This window comes from Bidens hawaiensis, unplaced genomic scaffold (assembly GCF_021521415.1).
Source record: "Bidens hawaiensis isolate Kalapana, Puna unplaced genomic scaffold, B.hawaiensis_p1.1 tig00018769_1, whole genome shotgun sequence".
Lineage (NCBI taxonomy): Eukaryota > Viridiplantae > Streptophyta > Magnoliopsida > Asterales > Asteraceae > Bidens > Bidens hawaiensis.
In genome coordinates this window covers 1-6718 of record NW_027492851.1, presented here as the reverse complement: position 1 = coordinate 6718, position 6718 = coordinate 1, and the positions used below count along the sequence as shown (strand labels likewise).

Genomic DNA, 6718 nt, shown 5'->3' with positions numbered 1-6718 from the left:
ATATACTTCTACAATTAAATAATTCAAAATTAAATATAAAACTTTTGATTGGTTAGAATCTCTTCTTGCACTTCTCACCATAATAACACTTCTGAAATGAACCAAATCCTATATATATATATATATATATATATGCATGTACCTCTTGTTTTCCAACTCCATATCCATTTCATACAAACCATTAACCAAATTCTTCAAAAAACATACAAAAATGAATCCTAAAAACAATCCGAACCAGATGTAGGAATTGCGACAAATGAAAAAACACTACGAATCCCTCAAAGCGGACAAGTTTCACGAAGATGCCGCATTAGTGCATTGACGGCGTGTTGAAAAATGCACGAATATTATGGATATTAGTTTTTTTTTGTTATGTAATTTTTTTGTATTTCTTTTTTAATTTTATTGTATTTTTATTTAATTATTTAATTTAATGAGTTTTTATTTGTTTAGTTATTTATAAAAAGAAAATATTAAAAAAGGTGACGTGGCAAAGAAGGGGCCACAACACAATTACACCCCATAAAAAAACCTAACATTTGCTGACTGGGGCGTCACGTGTCGTAGTTCGGCCCAATTTGTAGCCCCTTCACTACACATAGCCTTATAGATTTCATAATTGTCCTTTCAAAACTGTCGGCGAAGACGACTTTTGAACCAAATACATCTTGGCCAACGAGTTTTCAACCAAATCCGTCTTCAGGCAACTTTTAAAACCAAATTTATCGGCTGTGAGACAACTTTCAGATCGAAACCATCGAATCCGAAAACTTTTGAAAAAATCAGTCTTTTTGAAATCTCTTTTTTTTAATCTGAGAACTTTGAAATTTTGTTTTTTCTTAATTTTTTTTTATTATAATTAATTTTACTCATATTTAATTTTTTATAACTTTTAAAATATAAAGTTTTATAATATTTCAAATATACCATTGAGACGAGCTTATTTTTAATCCACGTGGCGATATAAATTTAATTCAACCCAGTCGGGTCAAGTTATATTGAAACGTTTCGACTAGATTTGACCCGAGTCGTTTTTGAGAAAATTTATATTAGCACGTAAATAAACATAAGTTTGTCTCAATGTATATTCGAAACTTTTATAAAACATATTTTAAAGTTTATAAAAAAACTAAATATGATCAAACTTAAAAATAATAATATATATTTAAACCCATCTCCCTAGACTATTTGATCTAGACGGTTTTCATATTCAACTTGTAGGGGCCGATGGTTTTCATGTGATCTTTGTCTGACTCAGACATATGACATATTGTTATTGGATCTGAAACCCGTCGGCATGATTCCAAATGTGTCTCCTCTTGTTATTTTCACTAGGACTTTAGTGGAATGATTTTAAACTTTGGGCCAGTTTTATTTTTTCTTTCTAGCTAGATTTGGTCCATTTTAAGAACTTTCTCTTATCGTATACCACTATGTTGTATACACACATAACCTTCAGTTACACGCGTGTAGGTCTGAGTGGGCATGCTTTCTTTGACATAATGCTTGCTTATGTTCTTTAAGTAGGTTAAAACCCATTAAGCGTTGAAGATCAAACAACACCAATCCTCAATTCCATATCTGGGTATGAATTATGAACCCAAATAATCATCAAAACTCTAAAAAGGAAAGCTTCCAAGATTCATGTCAAACCCATCTTTGTTTATTTGTGTTTTTTCTTAAAGATTTGATTTCTTTTTGAAGAATTATGGGAAGAGGGAGAGTTGAGCTAAAAAGGATTGAAAATAAGATAAACAGGCAAGTGACTTTTGCAAAAAGAAGAAATGGGTTATTGAAGAAAGCATTATGAACTCTCTGTTCTTTGTGATGCTGAGGTGGCACTTATCATCTTCTCCCAATCTTGGAAAGCTTTATGAGTTCTGCAGCACCTCAGAGTACCCGTTTTTTACTATGTGTTTTGTTAGATGTGTGATGGGTTGTGTGTTTCTGATATCCAGATATATAACTCGGGTGTCCATACTGTTTTAACTTATTATGATGAGCTAAAAGATTTAATTTTTGCCTCATGTATATATTTCTTGTAATTATGGTTAGTGATATGGGAATTAAGTAGATCTTGTCTTTATGAATCTTAAAAAAGAAAGTTGAAGAAAGAAAGTATATAAAACAAAACAAGAAACTTGAGGTGGGTATGTTTAATTTTGGTTATAGTTATCATTTTCCTTGAACTAATTTTGAATATATATATATATATATATATATGAATTACTATTTCTTTATGGTTTTCTTAGGTTATAAGTCTTGTTTTGTATCTTAGGTTAAAGCCACATCAAACTGAAACTGAAAAGTCTTGGTCGAATTCATAGACTGATGAACCAAATTGTCAGCACATTTTGGAACCCTAATTGTCAGCACATTGTTTAAAGATAGACTGATGTCAACAACAGATTAGTTTTGTACTTTCTTTTCAAACTAGTGTTATGAACATGCTTTATAACCACTATCCAAAACTCATTGGTTACTTACATTGTTTTGTTCATGATCTTTGTTTTGATTTATGAAGTTCTAATGTTGTTATTAACATTTTTTTTTCGTTTTAAACTAATTGTTATTATATATATCTGCAGCATGCTTAAGATGCTTGAAAGATATCAGAATTGTGCATATACTTCAATGGAAGTTAATGGATCAACCCAATGATGCTGAGGTATAATTCCATGATCTTTTATACTATTATGGATTATATAATTAATTAGGGTTGTCTTATAACGGGTTTATTTATGTTTGATTGTGTAGCAAAACAACTACCAGGAGTACTTGAAATTAAAAGCTAAATACGAATCGCTACAACAATATCAAAGGCAAGTTACGTGTGTGTGCAAAAAGAAAGATGAATTTTTACAAGCATAATAAGAAAATAATAATAATAATAAATAATTTGAAAGGAAGCAAAAGCTTTGATCGATTGTTTAATAATCAGAAAAGCGCATCCAACTTGAGAATCTAAATGCTCATTAAATAAGAAAACAAACAACGGTCATATCTAAGGGTAAACCCTAATGACACAAATGGTAATCTACCTATCTACCTATACTAATAAACAAAAATAATAATGATGATGTGTCCTAACTACATTCAATTCTAACTTTAATTTTAATTATATTTTCTAATATCAACTCTCCTTAATTCATGTTATCCATGGGTCCAATTGGTATGACCATTGATTAGTTGTAACCTATATGAAAAAAAGTATTTAATGTCATTTAATACCATTTCATCTAATTTTACTAAATTTTTCTATCACATTACATGTTTTATTAAAGTATCATGGGTCCAATTGGTGTGTCACACTAACTTTTAATATCCATCTGATACAACTAATTTTACTATTAAATATATAAAGTTTGACATGATTTAAAAAAAAAAACATATATACCATTGAATATCTATAATAAGTTTAAAATCAAACAGTGAATATTAAATTAGTTAAGTAATATTAAATTAGTTAAGTAATAATTTACGAACTATTATCGTATAATAATTGGTGACCTATGTTTATAATAAATATTTAATGATGCTTGTACTTCAAATTCCGTGAATAAATACAATATTTATAATTATAATCTTACAATTTGTAAAACACTATTTAACTTACATTCGTATTGATCAAATAAAACATCTTTAATATATTTAGATAATCACCCATATTTTATTTTATGCCACCTTATAAACATTATTCAATCTTAGAAAAGTTAAAAAATTAAATATGTAGCATTTGAAGTATGTGTGTGTGATAATATTAAAATTAATCTATAAATTAAAAAGAAAATCCATAAATACGTATGATTAAATACCTAAATTTCGGTACTTTGACAAATCCCGTGTAATACACGGGTTCAAAGTTAGTTATTTAAAATAAATAACAATATGCAAATAATCCTAAGCAAACACACGTACATAGGAAGACTCTTAAATGAACTTTTAAACAATGCAGTTATGCGAAGAGATATCAGAGATATATCTTTGTAAATGACTGGTATTTGAGATATTGGTTATCGCAGTTGAATATTGATAAATTTAATTATCATGCAAAAGTTACATATATCACAATTTAAAACTAACAATTCAGTATATATACTATATTACTATTTAAAAATAACTTTACAAGATGCAAAACACTAACAATTGTAGCAAGTAGAAAATGATTAATACTTAAACACTAACATTAAATAGTAAAAAATGAGAATTAGGATTTAAAAAAACACTGATATCGGAAATATTGTGATATTATCAGTCAAATATTGATCAGTTTCGTCGATATTATCGATATCGATATTATGACCAAATTTTTTTAACCGACAATTCACATGGAAACCGATAAACGATATATCACCGATATATATATTATATATATATGTATGTATATATAATATATATATATATATGGTAGTGTTAACGTAAAAAAACAATAGTTTTGTGAGAAGCATAGAATATATGTACACCATTGGATCTAGGATCTAGTGGTTGAGATTGGTAGTTTCTAAAAGTTGTATAATTTCCTTATTTACAAGGTATAGTATCCTGTTTAGATGGTTTACTTTATTTTAAAGTTTTCTTACATTTCTAACAAAACATTGTTTTTATTTGAACAATTTTCTCTCTTTCTCCTCTCTCTCTCTCTCTCTATATATATATATATATATGTATATATATATATATATGTATATATATATATATATCGGTGATGTTAATTGATTGATTTTTAACAAGTTTTTTTTCAAAAGAACGTAGTTAGAAAAATTATTTATCATTGTAAGTGAGATTTGAAACTATTTACCAAACTAAGTGTTTTTCCTTGTAAACTATGATTGAGTAAAAACTAATTAAATAATATCTAAATTAAATAAGATTATTCATTATTAATAGATTTTGATATTTTACGTGATGTATTTTGTTAATTATTTTTATATTTGAATTATGATATAGTTTTATAATAAATGTTTTAAAGTTGGTGTTACAAAGTTTTCTAAACAAATGTTTTTATACTACTTTTTTGAACTAGTTTTTATTTTCAACTGTTTTATTCTCATACTAGTTTGATCTTTTCGTATTATGAGAGTTTATTTAAGTTTTTGTTTTTAATCGTTTTGCTATTTTATGATAATTTATTTTGTTTTTTAACGTAATTTGTTTTAATTTAATATATGTATATTAGTTTGTTATTATACTTTTTTTGTGTTCGGAGTATTTTCAATTGAGATGTGTAGGTTTTTATATTTTTAAGAACGAACAAAAATACACGAACAGGAACATGTTGATTTTTTTAAATGAACAAACATGAACACAAATATTTGTCTAATGAAAAGGGGACGTTGATGTAGTTTACGATGACGGGTAGTATCGGAAGTTAACCTGCGATTTAGATGATAGACCAGCAATGGAGAACATGTAAAGAGTTAAATTATATTAGGGTTTGAGGATAAAATTATTTACTAATAAATAAGATCTTATAACCCATTTAAGAGCTATTAGGTTTGATAAGACCCATAACCCGTGGAATTATTCTTTGATGATTAAGGGGTTATTTACAAATAAATGAGGTGTATACCCGTTTAAGGGTTATCCGGGTTTGGTGAGACCCATAACCCGCGAAAATTATTGTTTAATTATGAAAGAGTTTCACAAAAATAATGAGATGTTATAACCTATTTAAAGACATATGGGTTTGGTAAGACCCATACCCGCGATTTCGGGTCAAATGCGTGAGAAGCATCTATTTAGAAATTAAGCAATCTGGTGGCTCTAGAGAATGGGGGAACAACATGAGAGCGACACGTAGGATTTATAGTAGGCAATTATATAGATAGTTATGTAAGGCCCCGTTACCCCGGTGCCCTACTTTGGACGTGGATTTACTCATAAACACAGTTCTAAATATCAGAGTTAATTAAACTTTACGCGGAATATAAATCTTTCATAAACATCACATATCAAATCATAAACAAATGTCTTAAAACATTCCTCTTGTCTTTCAAAATCAAACATAACTTATAAAACATAACAGGTCTTCAGATGCCAGACTCTTATTCTTCTGCCCACGTGTCCCCACTCAAGCCAGCTGTCTCATTCTACTTACCAGCATGCATACTAAAAGTCAGCTACGCTGAGTGAGTTCTAGTTAATCATACATCATACATTACATACACTTACCTTCAATTATGCACCCGAAGATACATAATAATTACTTTACTAATTTACTTTCATACATACATTCATACTTTATTACTTTATACTTTATGTTTACTGTCCATACTATATCAGATATTATTAGGGTCTGATCCCTCTTTACTTCTCTATCTCAGATATTATTAGGGTCTGATCCCCTTTCTTCTCTATCTCAGATATTATTAGGGTCTGATCCCTATTTTCTTTGTCTATCTCAGATTTAGGGTCTGATCCATTTCTTGTCTATCTCAGATATTAGTAAGGTCTGATCCCTCTTTACTTCTCTATCTCAGATATTATTAGGGTCTGATCCCTTTCTTCTCTATCCAGATATTATTAGGGTCTGATCCCTAACTTCTTCATCTTCGTACATTCTGTCTTTGCATACCCGTAACATACATATACTTCTTTAATCATTCATACATACTCATATGTTGACATATATAACTATATCATACACATTCATCTTTCATAATACCTCCCCCCTTGTCAATACGTGGCAATATCTGGAGATCGTTCACGTACCGACAAG

General features: G+C 28.7%; 1 pseudogene; it reads left to right on the top strand.

Moving 5' to 3' along the window:
- Positions 1 to 1563: 1563 nt before the first annotated feature.
- Positions 1564 to 2871, top strand: LOC143557016 (developmental protein SEPALLATA 2 pseudogene; annotated as a pseudogene).
- Positions 2872 to 6718: the final 3847 nt, after the last annotated feature.